The sequence below is a fragment of the Pelodiscus sinensis genome, chromosome 29 (assembly GCF_049634645.1).
Source record: "Pelodiscus sinensis isolate JC-2024 chromosome 29, ASM4963464v1, whole genome shotgun sequence".
Taxonomy (NCBI): domain Eukaryota; kingdom Metazoa; phylum Chordata; order Testudines; family Trionychidae; genus Pelodiscus; species Pelodiscus sinensis.
In genome coordinates this window covers 347,477-363,948 of record NC_134739.1, presented here as the reverse complement: position 1 = coordinate 363,948, position 16,472 = coordinate 347,477, and the positions used below count along the sequence as shown (strand labels likewise).

The window sequence follows — 16,472 nt, the reverse complement described above, 5'->3', positions numbered from 1 at the left end:
GCCGACTGCTCTGGTGCCACTGGACGCTGGCGGGGCCCAGCACGGGCAGGGGTGGCCTCCGCCTGCCAGCCGGCTTTCCCCTTGTGGCCCCTGAGCCACGCTCTGCCCTGCCTGGCTCCGGAAGCAACGCGCCCAGGCCAGTTCCTCTCTCCTAGGGCCGGGTCCGTGGGGGCGGGAGAGCCCCACGTGGTCCAGCCCCAGCCCTCGGGGGCACAGGAGCTGCCCTGCGGCCTGCAGAGCGCAGTGCAGGCTGCCCGGCTCCGGACACTGGGCTTTGCAGCAATTGGTCCAACGGAGAGGCAGGGAGGGTGAGTCACTGAGCCCAGAGCCGCCCGGAGACAGCGAGGAATATTTTTAGGAGCTCATTAAAGGAGACAGAAGTGGGGAAGGGAAAGGCAGGGACGGAAGATGAGGCTTATGCAGCACGTTTCATCCCACTGACAGCTCGCAGCGTCTCCAGTGGAGCTGTCATGCACGAGAAATGGCATGTCTGAGCGTCGTGTCGGGGGAAGGCTACACGCGTGTGTGTGTGTGATCATGTGTGTCTGTGAGTGTGCGCACATGTGTGAGCATGTGTGTGTGTATGTGTGTGTGTGCGTGCATGTGTATGAGCGTGTATGTGCATGTGTTGTGTGTGAGCGTGTGCGTGTGTGTGAGCGTGTGCGGTTGTGTGAGTATGTGGGTGTGTGGCAGGTACTTGTGAGTGAGCAGGTGTGTAAGTGTGGCTGAGCAAGGGGGTTGTGTGTGGCTGGGTATGAGATTAGGAATTGAGTATGAGAGTGAGTGTAACTGGAGCGTGCAGTGTGTGCTTGTGGCTCTGTGTAAGGGGGTGTGCACACACATGTGTGCATGGTGGAACATGGGCCTGATGTACCTCTCCCTCACAGCAGGGCGAATCGGGGGGAAAGGCAGGCCCCTGGCACGTGGAGGTGTGCGATTGTGTGGTTGCTGTGTATGTGTGAGGGTTGTAATTGCGAGTCTGGGAGGACGTACACAGGCAAGATAGACAGGACGTGTGTGTGCATCAGCATGTGCTTCTGTGTGATTAAAAGTGTGGGCCGTGCGTGTGTGTGTGTGTGTCTGACTTCCCCACCCAGCCCAATTAATTCCAATTTCCTGTACTCCAGGGAGCTGGGTCTGAAAGGCCCGGTCTGGCCCGGGGCCCTGGGAGACGCTGCGATTTCCTTGGCCGAGATAAGTCCTGGAGCCGCGGGGCACGGGGCGCGCACGGGCGTTTGAAGCCTTGCTCTTAAAACAAACCCTCGTTAAGATAATAGGGATAATTGTCTGCCAGCTCAGGAGTCTCTTCTGAAGCGGGGGTTTTCGGGGCCGTCTCCCTGCGCCGCAGTCAGTGAAGCTGCGGGTCAGAGCTGGCTAATTGATTTCTGGATGCTGATTACATGGAAAGCGCTTGGCGCGCGGGGGAGAGAAGGAGGCGGCGGCGGAGGCTCCGCTGGCGGCCGAGCGCACGCAGGGACGGAGCCATTGATTGGGAAATCGATGCTCTGAGGAATGATTAAACGCTCTCCCGGCCAGAGCGGCCTCAATGAGTCTCAAAGGCTCGCGCCGCGATGGTTTAATTAGACGCCGCCGGGACACGGCTCCGTCCCGGGCTGCTCCGCTAACCTGCTGCCCCAGGAGGGAGAGGCGGCTGCGGGAGCCCCAGAGAAGCGACTCCCCAGGGGAAGTTGAGGCCAGAGGCCATGTTGGGTTGGGCCGGGAGGGAGCGTGGCCGGGCTCCCCGGGGATCCTGCAGGGAGTGGGGCCGGGGGGGCAAAGCGCCTCCCTCGTAGGGGCCTGGCAAGACTGCGGCCGGAGCAGCGTCTCCATCGAAGGCAACCCCTCCAGGCAGACGGGCCGAGCCCTTTGCATTAGCCCAGCGGCTCCCAGCCCTCGGGATCCCAGGCACAAACTTTTAGCAGACCAGGAACATTTTATTTGCATGTTTGCATATTCATTATGCAAATGATGAATTTACAAACATGCAAATAAAACGTAAGTGGGCGGCCACAATGCCAGTCCCCAGAACCCCAGTGCCAGCCCTACCCCAGAGCCCCCCAACCCACCACTGCCCCCCAGCGCCAGCCCTACCCCAGAGCCCCCCAACCCACCACTGCCCCCCAGTGCCAGCCATACCCCAGAGCCCCCCAACCCACCACTGCCCCCCAGCGCCAGCCCTACCCCAGAGCCCCCCAACCCACCACTGCCCCCCAGTGCCAGCCCTACCCCAGAGCCCCCAACCCACCACTGCCCCCCAGCGCCAGCCCTACCCCAGAGCCCCCAACCCACCACTGCCCCCCAGCGCCAGCCCTACCCCAGAGCCCCCCAACCCACCACTGCCCCCCAGCGCCAGCCCTACCCCAGAGCCCCCAACCCACCACTGCCCCCCAGCGCCAGCCCTACCCCAGAGCCCCCCAACCCACCACTGCCCCCCAGCGCCAGCCCTACCCCAGAGCCCCCCAACCCACCACTGCCCCCCAGCGCCAGCCCTACCCCAGAGCCCCCCAACCCACCACTGCCCCCCAGCGCCAGCCCTACCCCAGAGCCCCCAACCCACCACTGCCCCCCAGCGCCAGCCCTACCCCAGAGCCCCCCAACCCACCACTGCCCCCCAGTGCCAGCCCTACCCCAGAGCCCCCCAACCCACCACTGCCCCCCAGCGCCAGCCCTACCCCAGAGCCCCCAACCCACCACTGCCCCCCAGCACCAGCCCTACCCCAGAGCCCCCCAACCCACCACTGCCCCCCAGTGCCAGCCCTACCCCAGAGCCCCCCAACCCACCACTGCCCCCCAGTGCCAGCCACTGCCCCCAGAGCCCCCCAACCCACCACTGCCCCCCAGCGCCAGCCCCTGACCCCAGAGTCCCCTGCACCCACCCTGCCAGCCTCCCGCCCCGATGTCTGTGACAGCCCCGCCCGTGAGAGCCTCCCACCAGACCCCCAGTGCCGGACTCCTGCCCTGCACTGCTGCCCACGGTTCGCAGGAAAGCCTCTTGCGTGGCCGAGAGGAGACCCTGCCCCTGCCCGGCGCTGGCTGGCGGAGGGGCGGGGCAGGATGCACAGTGCACCCCAACAGCGTACCCAGCCCGGCCCCCAGAGCCGCACCCCGACAGCCAGAGGTCCACGGCCCGGCGGTTGGGACCCGCTGCGTTAACCCACCACACTCAGCCCGCCAGACCAGGCCCCGCGGGTGCCTGAGTCCCCTGAGCTTCCAGCCATGCGGCTCCGACCCTGCAGGCATGAGGGGCCGAGGCCTGGGGCTGCCTCTGTTCCGGGCTCTGCCGGTGACCTGGGCGGGTCCCAGCACCTGTTCCCCTCCCCCCTCGTGCCCCGGCAGGGTAGGCAGCACCGTGCCCTGGCTCTCGAGCGGCCATAGAACCCCCTGGGCCCGGCGACTCACATCCCCTGCCACGGCCCGTCACACTGAATCAGCCCCCGGGATCTCGTCTCCAGCAGCGTCCAGGGCAGCCTGTGCAAACCCGTCTGCCCTCCCTGCCCGGCGATGAGACGGGGCTTAGCTGGCATTCGGCCAGTGAGCATCCTGGGCCAGGCCTGTCTCCTGGCATTGATTCACCTCCATGTGAAACTTCCCGCCCAGCTCCGGCGACCCTGCCCACGGCTGGGACCTCTGCAGCTGGCTCCCGCCGCAGGGAGGCGACCGGCCCCCGCATGCCACCCAGAGCCCCGGGCACAGGGTCTGGCAGCACCGTCCCGGCCGTGGCCACCGCGTGGAGGCTGCGCCCCGCAGAGCGATGTGCAGACCCGCGTGGGACCCGGCCAGGGCGGCCCCTGGGCTCACCGCTCCTCTGGGGCTGCGGGTTCTCGCGGCGGGAGGCGTTCACCCGCCACTGGCAGCTCTGCCAAGGGAAGGGTGTTGGCCCCTAGGGACCAGCAGCTTCCCAGGTGCCCTTGGCTGCCCACCTGCTGCCCCCCCGCGGATTCCCGGCATGTGCTGAGGGTGGGTTGCCAAGGGGGAGGGGTGACACCTACCCCATGGCTCTGCCTCCTGACCGGACCGGATGAAGGCAGGGCCTAGCCGGGCAGCTGCCCGGGGCGCCAACCTATGGGGGGTGCCTGATGGCAACTGCAAGCAGCTCCCAGTGACACCCTGCAGCGGCTGCCTGGGGTGGGGGTCGCGTTAACCCCTGCAGCGCCGGCCAGCAGCGCCCTTCCCCCCGCGGCCGCAGGGCCTGCATGGCCAGGCTCGGTCTGCCCCGGGCCACGCACCAGCTCCACGTGCCCTCCCCACGCGCCGGCGCAGGGGCAGGGCCAAGCACGCGTCCTCCCCCAACCCGGGGCGCAATTAAACTGTCTGCCCGGGGCGCCGGAATGGCTCGGTCCAGCCCTGCTCCTGACAACCACCTGCCACCTCTGCAGCACCCGCTGAGCCCAGCCCGGCGCTAGGCTGGCCCAGGCAGCTCGCTGTCCGGCCCGCAAAGGGCAGGAGGTGACTGGCAGCCGGAGAGGTGCAGCGAGCGCCCGGGCCGCCCAGCAGGCAAGGGGGAGGGTGGGGCCCAGACCCCAGCTCTCCTGGCCCCCAGCCCGGTGCCCTGCCTGTAGGCCAGGCTGTAACCCACAGGCGCAGGGCACGGAGGCGGCTGAGTGGTCAGCGCTCGCCAGCTGACACCTGCTGTGACCCCAAGCCCGGCTGCTGCCTGGAACCAGCTCTGCCCTCGGGCCATGCAGAGGGGCACTGGCTTGTCCTGCGGCCTCGCTCTGCACTGGCACCAGCCGCAGGGAGCCGGGGAGCAGCGCCAGGCGAAGAGCAGGGCAGCAGAGTCATCCCCACGGGCCACCCCAGTGGCAGCTGCAAACCTGGGCTGGACTCTGGAGGCTGGAGTCAGGTCCCTTTGCCTCCTGCTCCAGAGCGGGAATCGCGAAGGGTTCGCCGGGCGAGGGCTGCAGCCCAGGGAGCTTTCCCTAAGCCCAGACCGAGAGCACGGGGGCTGCACCTCCCTCCAGCCATGATCTCCACCGCCCCTCGCGACACTGCAGTGTCCAACCGGACACTCGCTGTCCTCTCGCTGCCAGCAGCTCCTGCCCTGTGCAAGGTGCAGTGCGCCGACCCTGTGATCCCCTCACTGCCAGTGTCCCTGCCCTGTGCAAGGTGCAGTGCGCCGACCCTGTGATCCCCTCACTGCCAGTGTCCCTGCCCTGTGCGAGGTGCAGTGCACCGACCCTGTGATCCCCTCACTGCCAGTGTCCCTGCCCTGTGCAAGGTGCAGTGCGCCGACCCTGTGATCCCCTCACTGCCAGTGTCGCTGCCCTGTGCGAGGTGCAGTGCGCCGATCCTGTGATCCCCTCACTGCCAGTGTCGCTGCCCTGTGCGAGGTGCAGTGTACCAACCCTGTGAACCCCTCACTGCCAGTGTCCCTGTCCTATGCGAGGTGCAGTGCACAGACCCCGTGATCCCCTCACTGCCAGTGTCGCTGCCCTGTGCGAGGTGCAGTGTACCAACCCTGTGAACCCCTCACTGCCAGTGTCCCTGTCCTATGCGAGGTGCAGTGCACAGACCCCATGATCCCCTCCCTGCCAGTGTCCCTGCCCTGTGCAAGGTGCAGTGCGCCGATCCTGTGATCCCCTCACTGCCAGTGTCGCTGCCCTGTGCGAGGTGCAGTGTACCAACCCTGTGAACCCCTCACTGCCAGTGTCCCTGTCCTATGCGAGGTGCAGTGCACAGACCCCGTGATCCCCTCCCTGCCAGTGTCCCTGCCCTGTGCAAGGTGCAGTGCGCCGACCCTGTGATCCCCTCACTGCCAGTGTCGCTGCCCTGTGCGAGGTGCAGTGCGCCGATCCTGTGATCCCCTCACTGCCAGTGTCGCTGCCCTGTGCGAGGTGCAGTGTACCAACCCTGTGAACCCCTCACTGCCAGTGTCCCTGTCCTATGCGAGGTGCAGTGCACAGACCCCGTGATCCCCTCACTGCCAGTGTCGCTGCCCTGTGCGAGGTGCAGTGTACCAACCCTGTGAACCCCTCACTGCCAGTGTCCCTGTCCTATGCGAGGTGCAGTGCACAGACCCCATGATCCCCTCCCTGCCAGTGTCCCTGCCCTGTGCAAGGTGCAGTGCGCCGATCCTGTGATCCCCTCACTGCCAGTGTCGCTGCCCTGTGCGAGGTGCAGTGTACCAACCCTGTGAACCCCTCACTGCCAGTGTCCCTGTCCTATGCGAGGTGCAGTGCACAGACCCCGTGATCCCCTCCCTGCCAGTGTCCCTGCCCTGTGCAAGGTGCAGTGCGCCGACCCTGTGATCCCCTCACTGCCAGTGTCGCTGCCCTGTGCGAGGTGCAGTGTACCAACCCTGTGAACCCCTCACTGCCAGTGTCCCTGTCCTATGCGAGGTGCAGTGCACAGACCCCATGATCCCCTCCCTGCCAGTGTCCCTGCCCTGTGCAAGGTGCAGTGCGCCGATCCTGTGATCCCCTCACTGCCAGTGTCGCTGCCCTGTGCGAGGTGCAGTGTACCAACCCTGTGAACCCCTCACTGCCAGTGTCCCTGTCCTATGCGAGGTGCAGTGCACAGACCCCGTGATCCCCTCCCTGCCAGTGTCCCTGCCCTGTGCAAGGTGCAGTGCGCCGACCCCGTGATCCCCTCACTGCCAGTGTCCCTGCCCTGTGCGAGGTGCAGTGCACAGACCCCATGATCCCCTCACTGCCAGTGTCCCTGCCCTGTGCGAGGTGCAGTGCACAGACCCCATGATCCCCTCACTGCCAGTGTCCCTGCCCTGTGCGAGGTGCAGTGCGCCGACCCCATGATCCCCTCACTGCCAGTGTCCCTGCCCTGTGCGAGGTGCAGTGCACCGACCCTGTGATCCCCTCACAGCCAGTGTCCTGCCCTGTGCGAGGTGCAGTGCGCCGACCCCGTGATCCCCTCCCTGCCAGTGTCCCTGCCCTGTGTGAGGTGCAGTGCGCCGACCCCGTGATCCCCTCCCTGCCAGTGTCCCTGCCCTGTGCGAGGTGCAGTGCACCAACCCCGTGATCCCCTCACTGCCAGTGTCCCTGCCCTGTGCGAGGTGCAGTGCGCCGACCCCGTGATCCCCTCCCTGCCAGTGTCCCTGCCCTGTGCGAGGTGCAGTGCACAGACCCCGTGATCCCCTCACTGCCAGTGTCCTGCCCTGTGCGAGGTGCAGTGCGCCGACCTCGTGATCCCCTCCCTGCCAGTGTCCTGCCCTGTGCGAGGTGCAGTGCACCGACCCCGTGATCCCCTCCCTGCCAGTGTCCCTGCCCTGTGCGAGGTGCAGTGCACCGACCCTGTGATCCCCTCCCTGCCAGTGTCCCTGCCCTGTGCGAGGTGCAGTGCACAGACCCCGTGATCCCCTCACTGCCAGTGTCCCTGCCCTGTGCAAGGTGCAGTGCACCGACCTCGTGATCCCCTCCCTGCCAGTGTCCTGCCCTGTGCGAGGTGTAGTGCACCGACCCCGTGATCCCCTCCCTGCCAGTGTCCCTGCCCTGTGCGAGGTGCAGTGCACCAACCCTGGGATCCCCTCCCTGCCAGTGTCCCTGCCCTGTGCGAGGTGCAGTGCACAGACCCTGTGATCCCCTCACTGCCAGTGTCCTGCCCTGTGCGAGGTGCAGTGCACAGACCCCGTGATCCCCTCACTGCCAGTGTCCTGCCCTGTGCGAGGTGCAGTGCACCGACCCTGAGATCCCCTCACTGCCAGTGTCCTGCCCTGTGCGAGGTGCAGTGCACAGACCCCGTGATCCCCTCCCTGCCAGTGTCCCTGCCCTGTGCGAGGTGCAGTGCACAGACCATGCCCTAGATCTCCTTGCAGCTGCCCACTGCCCTCCCTTGTGGCAGAGCGCTGCCATGCAGAGGACAGTGTCTAGCAGCAGTGCCAGGCGTCAGTGGGGCAGTGTGAGCAGTGCTGTGCCCCCCGGCTGTGCCCCACAGCTGTGATTCCCACCCCCATCCCCCGGGCAGTGCACTGGCCCCTCGTGCCCGCTCTGTCTCCTCCCCTCTCGTTTTCTTCTCTCCCCCCCTGCACCCTGGTGCTGCGGCAGAGCCTGCGTCTCCCAGGCCCATCTGGCAGCAGGCAGGGACGGGGAGTCAGCGCTCCCGGCTCCCGGCACGCCCAGCTGTCACTTTGGCTCAGGCAGGGCAGCCGGATCTGGGAGGTAAACGAGCCACCTGTAAAGGCCGCGGCTCGGCTCCCTTGCCACGGCGCCCGGGAACGCTCCCGCAGTGTAAGCGAGCCTAACAACTCCAGGGCCTCGCTCCGTGGGGAGCCCTGCTCCGTGTCCCCAGCTGCCTCCGTCCCTTCTTCACTGACGGAATCAAAGCTGCTTGCCGGGCGTGAGGCTGCGGCTGTCGCGTCCGATGAGCCGCGTGGAGGACGAGGCCCCGGCGGCTGCCAGCCGCGCTTGCCGGGATGAGGCTGGGATCAGCTGGCTTTAGGAGCGGCTGGATGGTTGATGGGAAAAGGGCCTGGTGGCCTTGCGGCGGGCGCTGCGGGCGCTGCCCACGATGGGTTTGCTCCTGCCCAGGCTTGGTGCCAGGGCGGGGGGGGGCAGGTTTCCGCCCCCAGTAACCAGCCCTTAGACCAGGAAGTGGCTGGTGAAGGCTCCGTCACAGCCGCACGCCTGGCTCCCTCTGCCTTTTGCGGGCAGGCTCTCAGGAGACGCCCCTGGGCGTAGCCGAGATGGGATAGATCCCGGACACAGGGAACGGCCATTCGCAGGGCCAGGCCGCGGCTGGCGAGTCCGTTTCCTAGCGAACGAGCCACAGCAAAGGGGGGAGGGAAGGCGCAAAAGGAGAAAGCGCAGCGGCTGGCTCTGGGGTGGCTCCTCGCTCTGCTGAGAATCCTAGAGGCCCAGGGCGGGCAGAGCCCTCAGGCGGCACCGAGTCCAGCCCCCGCCCGGAGCAGGCCCAGCCCCGACTCGGTCAGCCCGGCCGGGGTGTGGTCATGCTGGGACTCAGCGCTAGGCTGGAGATTCCACCTGTCCCCAGGGAACCAGCCAGGGCTGCCCCACCCCCAAGGGAAAGAGATTTTCCTACTGTCCAACCTAGACCCCCCCCCCGCAACCTGCCCCCATTGCTCCTCGTTCTGCCACCCGCCCCCGCTGAGACCAGCCTCTCGCCAGCCCCTTGGGACCCCCCTGCAGGGAGCTGCCGGCTGCTCTCGAATCCCCCCTCCCTCTGCTCTGCTGCAGACTGAACAAGCCCAGCTCCCCCAGCCTCCCCCCACAGGCCATGCGCTCCAGCCCCCGCACCGTTTTTCTTGCCCTCCGCTGGCCCCTCTCCAATGTGCCACATCCCCTCTGTACCGGGGCCCCAGACCTGGGCGCAATGCGCCAGACATGGCCTCCCCAGAGCCGAATAAAGGGGAATAATCGCATGGCAGCTGCACCTTCTCCTGGGGAGCCCGGCTGTGGCTAAGGGCTTGGCCAGCAGCAGTAAGAGAGTGCCCAGAGCAGCAGCCAGCGGCGGTGAGGGGGCTGTGGGGTGGCCCGGAGCAGCAGCCAGCGGCGGTGAGGGGGCTGTGGGGTGGCCCGGAGCAGCAGCCAGCGGCGGTGAGGGGGCTGTGGGGTGGCCCGGAGCAGCAGCCAGCGGCGGTGAGGGGGCTGTGGGGTGGCCCAGAGCAGCAGCCAGCGGCGGTGAGGGGGCTGTGGGGTGGCCCGGAGCAGCAGCCAGCGGCGGTGAGGGGGCTGTGGGGTGGCCCGGAGCAGCAGCCAGCGGCGGTGAGGGGGCTGTGGGGTGGCCCAGAGCAGCAGCCAGCGGCGGTGAGGGGGCTGTGGGGTGGCCCGGAGCAGCAGCCAGCGGCGGTGAGGGGGCTGTGGGGTGGCCCAGAGCAGCAGCCAGCGGCGGTGAGGGGGCTGTGGGGTGGCCCGGAGCAGCAGCCAGCGGCGGTGAGGGGGCTGTGGGGTGGCCCAGAGCAGCAGCCAGCGGCGGTGAGGGGGCTGTGGGGTGGCCCAGAGCAGCAGCCAGCGGCGGTGAGGGGGCTGTGGGGTGGCCCGGAGCAACAGCCAGCGGCGGTGAGGGGGCTGTGGGGTGGCCCGGAGCAGCAGCCAGCGGCGGAGGCTGCCCAGCCAGGGGCCCGTGTGCGAAGGCCCAGGGCTCAAACCCCCACCCCTGGCTCTGGGCCCTGCCTGCCTCTCCAGCCACACGCCTCCTGCTGCTCCAAGCCCTGGCCCCCTCCCGCGGCTGCTCCTGGCCAGGTGTCCGAGGCCGGCCCAGCTCTGGGGCCGTGAGCAGGGCTCCTGGGGATGGCTCAGGTGCTGCTTGGTGAGTCCATCAAGCAGGGGCGCAGGCTCCGGGCGGGGGTGGTCTCCTAGCCACATGGGGCAGACACTCGCCCTGTCCCCCGAGCTGGGGAGGGCCCAGCTGGGGCAGGCGTCCGTGGTGCTGTGCCGGCCCGGGGGTCCCAGCACTGATGTGATCGGGAGCGATGGGCGGGCGCGGAGCCGGGCCAGCTGGCATCGTTTCTCCTGCCTTCAGCTGTTTTGCTCCTGCGCTGTCACCACTCCTGGGCTGCCCCGTTGGAGGCTGGGAAGCCGGAGTGACAGGCTGCAGAGCGAAGGGGGCAAGGCACATGGCGGGGGGCTGGGCGCTGGGGGGGGGGTGGCTGGCAGCCCTGAGCTGACAGCTCAGCGTCTCCTCTGCAGGGCACTGTCTGTTGGCAGCGAGCAGCCAGAGAAGGCGGCTGGGGAACGTTTAACCCCTGGCTGTCCGGGACGGCCCAGCTAGCCAGGCCTGGCCGCGGCAGCAGGGCAGAGGCTAGGAGGGGTGGGTGGCTCCCTGGGTGGGGGCAGTGTGGGGGGGGCACTTTCCCGAAGGCCCCGCTCGCAGCCCTGGCCTCAGCCCTCTCCGGGAGCCCCAGGCCCAACAAGCAGACACGGGGCTTCGAACCGGCCAACTTGCGGGTCGCTGAGGAGTCTGCCCAGAGAGTGGGGGATGGGCAGGGGAGTCTCTGGTGAGCCACCTCTCAGGGCAGGCAGCAGGGGCTTGTGGGGCAGGCGCTGGCAGGGGAGCCGGGTCCCCTGGGGTCTGATCCTGCTGCCGGGTACGTTGGGCAGGGCCGCCGGGGCTGGTGTCAATGGGTGTCACTCCACTGGAGTCAGTGGGCGCAGTGCTGATTTGGATCGGGCCCGCGCTGCACTGGGAGCGGCTCCTTTAACACCCAGCCCCTCTCGGCAGCCGGGGCCTGCAGGGACGTCGTGTCACGGGCTCGCCCGGCCGGTGATGGGGACGTGGCGCGCCCCGGGCGCTGGCTGGAGAGGGAGCTCTTGTCCCACTCCCCCCGGACACTGGTGTGTTTCACAAGGGGTGGGAGCTGGCGGACGTGCCCTTGAGGGGGCGGCCGGGCGGTGGGGCAGGGACTAGATGGAAATAACTGGATGAGCCGGGGGGGGGGGCGGGGCTGGGACTCTGCCGCCCACGAGGCGCGTAATCGCTTGTGTCCCGGAGCACTGAGCTGCCTGAGCCGGGCTCGCCTGGGAAAACCCACCGGAGTCCAAGGAAGCCGGGAAGGTGCCTGGGCCAATACGAACCCTCTGTCCTTCCTCAGCTCCCCCAAGCACTTGGCAAAGACTAAGGTCACGACCCCCACCAGGGCACAGGTGTGGAAACTGAGGCACGGGTGGAGCCGTGCCACGCGCAGTGAGCGCGCACAGCAGGGAACGATTTTCTCACTGGGGCCATGGGGCGCCTGCAGGAGCAGCTGGTGTCCGGGGGAGCAGGGCAGATGCAGAGGAAGGATGAGAAGGGCAGCGAGAGTCCTGGGGGGCTGCCTAGGGGCTTGTTAGCTGAATGGAGGGAGGGGCAGGCACAGGGGAGCCCAGGCCAGCCACAGCTGCCTAGGACAGGGAGTGACAGTGGCGGGGGGGGGTCCAAGGAGGCTGCGGGGGGGGGGGGGGGTCAGACAAAGAAGATCAAAGCCGGGGGGGGGGGGGGGGCTCGAGGGAGCAGCTGAGCTGAGGCCAGGAAATCGGAGCTGTTCAGTGGCTACTTCGCTTCAGTCTCCTCCCGAAGCCTCCCCTGGGACGGGCAGAGCAGCGAGGGGGCCCAGACGGGGTGGGGGAGCGAGGCTGAGCGGGGCAGGGAGAGCCCCATGGCCAGGCTGGAGAACTCAAGTCAGGGGGCAGGTGCTGAAGGAATCAAGGAGCCCGTGGTGCGAGCAGTTGCAAACTGAGGCCTGGGCACCGATTCTGCGGGTGCTGGAGCAGCCAAGGAAAAACAGCCAGCAGTGCCGCCTCCTGTGGCTTCTCAGGGCCCAGGGGAGGTGGAGAGGCCCTGGGGGGAGGGCAGGCAGAGGCGGGGCAGGGTGGGTGGTGGCGGGGCCTGGAGCAGCGCAGGGGTCGAGCAGTCCCCGGGGACATCAGACAGCCCCAGGTGACAGGAGAGGTCCGGGCAGGCTGCAGCAGGGCTACCGAGGTGCCCAGCTTCACAGAGGCGGAAAGGAAGCGCTGGGGAACCCTGGCGGGCTGGCCTGAGCTCGGCACCCAGGAAACTACTAGCCCAGGGGTGGGCAAGTCACCTCTCGTGGGCCAGATCTGGCCTGCCAAGCCCCCTGATCCGGCCCATGGACCCCCTGACGGGACCCTCTGGCACGCAGCAGCAGCTGCTTTAAGCACAGGGCTGCTCCAGGTGGCTCTCTGCTCTGCTCCAGTGGGAGGGGCAGGCTTCCAGTGATCTCCCCGCCCCCAGCCTAATCCTCAGCTCCTATTGGCTGGAAACGACCGGCCAATCTCTCGGCTCCTATTGGCTGGAAACAACCAGCCAATAGGAGCTGAGAGATTGACCTGAAGGGATGGGGGCAGCATAAACCCCTCCCCCTCTCAGAGATGAGAGCCACGTGAAGGGAGCAGCCTGCAGTTTCAAGTGGTCTAGAGCTGCAGCAGGCAAGGAGCCCAACCTGCCTTGGGGGTGCTGCAGGGCTGCTGGCCGGGAGACACTTAGGTAAGTGCCTCCCAGCCAGAGCCTGCCTCTGGCACCCCAACCCCTCCTGCACCCCAACTCCCTCCCCCAGGTCGCCACCCCCTCCTGCACCCCTCCCCCAGGCCAGAATCCTCTCCTGCACCCAAACCCTGGACCCAATCCCTGACCCAGGTCACAGCCCCCTCCTTCCTCGGGGAGCCTGGCCAGCCTGAGGTGTGCGTTTGTGCTTGGCCAGGCAGTGAGGCTCAGTGGGGAGTGACGGAGGCATTCGCGGGCCCACCACGCAGACCCTGTGTCACTCCGCCAGGCCGCGGGGGGAGGGCTGTGCCCGGGGTCGGCCCCACCGTGCAGCAAGGATGAGCTGGTTCTGGCATGGAGCCAGGGCGTGCGATGATGACCAGAGGGGCAAAGGCTGAGGGAGCCAGGGATGTTTGGGTTGGGAAGGAGGCGCCCCGAGGAGCTGACTCTGTGGTGCTCCGGGGCTGGTGGGCACTGAGCAGGCCCTGGCAGCCCCCCCCCCATCGGCTCCCCCACCCAGTACCTGCCACCTCCCTGGCAGCCCGCCATCGGCTCAGCAGCAATCCCCCCCCCCCCCGCCCGCTGCAATCAGCACTGGAGAGGCGCGGGGGAGGGGCAGCACGAGGATGGGAAGAGGCGGGTGGGGCCTTGGGGGGCAGAGCCGGGGGGAGGGATGTTAAATTTAGATTCATCAGCTAATCGAGTGGTCGATGGGATTTGCATCGATTAGTCGATAAGGGGGGCGCTCGCTATCCTGCTGCACCGCTGCTTTTGGAAGGGACACGAGCCGCATGCACAGCAGGGACCCCGCGCGGGGTCCCCGCTCGCGCCATTTCCCCTCTGTGCCGCTGCCTCCCCTGCCCCCCCACGGAGAGGGTGCAGGGGGAACCCCAGGACTGGCTCCTGCTCCCCTCCCCCGTGCCTCTGATACAAAGGCAGCAGGGCAAGGGGGGAGGGGGAAGCAACTAGTCAAGTAGTTACTCAGCTACCTTGAGTCGCTTGCATCCCTAGCCGGGGGCGGGCACCCTGAGAGTCGGTGCCCATGGACATGGTTTCAGGAGCCACCCGGTCGCGCTGCAGCCTCCAGACGCTGGCCAGGCACCCTGGGCAAATGGGAAAGCGGCTCTCTCGCGGCACGGAGGGCAGCACAGGGGCACCACCCTTGTGCCTGCCACTTGTTGAACCTAGTTTCGTCTGTAGCTGTGGTACTGGCCAGCTCCACTCTTGCCAAATGCCAAGCGCCGTGGAGTAGAACTGGATGCTGGGCGGTTGGAGCAGAAACGGTGGAAGCAGAACGCAAGCGACGGTTCATTCGGCCACCCCAGACAGGACGGAACTCTGGGTTCACGGCTGTGCGGAGAATTCGGCGCGAACCAAATGAAGAAGGGGCCGCAAGAAATGTGTTTGCAGCCCTCACAATTAACATGCAAGTCGCGGCACTTTGCTTTCTGCTTTTCTTTTTGTTAAAAAACTTGATCATGCTGCATTTAACTTAATTAACAATGTCTATTAACGGCTCTGCAGGCTGAATCCGGCAGAGCTGGCCTTCCTGGCCGAACATGCCATGGTCACGGGCCCAGTGGCGAAGGCACTAAATATTCTCCAACAGAGACCAGTGCACAAATGGGATGGCTGCTTCCTACAGACCTGCACTACGCCAGTTGGATTCAAAACTGCCAAGGCTCGAGATGTCTTCCACGCTCTGTAGGCCACTGGTAGATGCGCTTCAGTGTGGCATTGAGAAGTGCTTTGGTGAAATGTTTGAGGACCCGGAGTTGATCACAGCTGCCAACTTGCTGCCAAAGTTTAAATCTGCTTGGACCAGGGACGATGCTGTGATTAGAAAAGGTAAGAGACTGTGTTAAAGCAGCCCAGTCTGTCAGTACAAGTTCTCCCATGTAATACAGCTGCAGGAGGCTGAACAAGTTTTCAGTCTGACTGGTTGTTTTTAGGTGAGAAAGTTTTTTACCTACCAGCTAATATGTATATGTTAAAAATAAACCGTGTATGTTTAATTAATTTGTCACATGTTTAGTTCCACACTGAAATGTTGAAGCAAAATGCAGGACAATGTAGCACTTTAAAGACTAACAAGATGGTTTATTAGATGATGAGCTTTCCTGGGCCAGACCCACTTCCTCAGATCAAATAGTGGAAGAAAATAGTCACAACCATATATACCAAAGGATACAATTAAAAAAATGAACACATATGAAAAGGACAAATCACATTTCAGAACAGGAGGGGGATGCAGGGGGGCGGGGAGGAAGGAAGGTAAGTGTCTGTGAATTGATGATATTAGAGGTGGGGAGAGTGGGATGTCTGTGAGCTAATGGTATTAGAGGTTATAATTGGGGAAGCTATCTTGGTAATGGGTAAGATAGTTTGAGTATTTGTTCATTCCTTCCCGGAGAGTGTCGAATTTTAACATGAATGACAGTTCAGAGGATTCCCTTTCAAGTGCAGATGTAAAAGGTCTTTGTAGCAGAATGCAGGTGGTTAAGTCATTGAGAGAGTGTCCTTTGTGGTTAAAATGGCAAGAAACTGTTTTTTCTTTGTGATCTTGTCTGATATCTGTTTTGTGGGCATTGATCCTTTGGCGAAGTGTCTGAGATGTTTGTCCAATGTACATAGCAGACGGACACTTTCTGCACATGATAGCATAGATTATATTTCTGGATGCGCAGGAATATGTGTTCTTGATCTTATAACTCACTTGGTTAGGTCCAATAATGGTATCAGCAGAGTGAATATGTGGACAAAGCTGGCAACGGGGTTTGTTGCAAGGGAAGGTACCAGGGTTGGTATTAGTGTGGTATGTCCTGTGGTTGTTGGTAAGAATCATCTTGAGGTTAGGTTGTGAGGGAAAGCAGGTTCATCCTTGGATTGATTTAAAAGAGCCAATCAGATCTGATGGCTCATTAGTTGGCAGCACAATTTTTCTGTAACTTTATATATTAAGTTGCACCCCAGTTTTTATATTAGTTCTCATTAATTTATTTTCCAATACAGGTCCTGACTACCTCAGACAACAGATGGAGCCCCTGCTGGACCCGCCTGCTCCTCTGATGAAGAAGACTTCTTTGCTGTATTGAAATCCTCTTGCACAAATGACACTGCCAGGCAGCTTGATGGGTATTTAGCCTGCTCAGCAGACACCAGGATCTGCTGTGGTCCTCTCGTACAATCAGAGAGGTGTCCATCAGGGCCAACACACCTCTGCCTGCCTCGCCTGCCTGTGAGACTCTTCAGTGTTGCTGGACTCATATTTTGTCCGAGGAGAGCAAGGCTGGACTCTGATCATTTTGAAAATCAATTGCTTCTAAAAAACAAATAGAGTAAAAATCAAAGTATCACAAAAATAAATTACTTGAGTAAAGTACAAATACTGAAAAACTGTGCTTGAGTAGTGTACCGAAGTATTTCTAGTTCCACTAGGTTACTTTCCACCTCTGATTTTGACTGGCTAAATACAGAGCCAGCCTTAAGAATACAAGGAATACAAGCAGGCAGTGTTACTAGTCTGACACGCCGAAGGGTTTCCTCCCTGTCTCCCTTTCCTCTCTTGCTTTTTGTTTGTTTTG

General features: G+C 64.3%; 1 long non-coding RNA gene across 1 annotated transcript; it reads left to right on the top strand.

Annotated features, from left to right (window-relative positions):
• Positions 1 to 255: 255 nt before the first annotated feature.
• LOC142821033 (uncharacterized) lies at positions 256 to 16,184 on the top strand. The gene is made up of 3 exons (XR_012898084.1): positions 256 to 308; positions 14,413 to 14,736; positions 15,901 to 16,184. It is a non-coding gene; the product is annotated as an uncharacterized LOC142821033 (long non-coding RNA).
• The last annotated feature ends 288 nt before the right edge of the window (positions 16,185 to 16,472 follow it).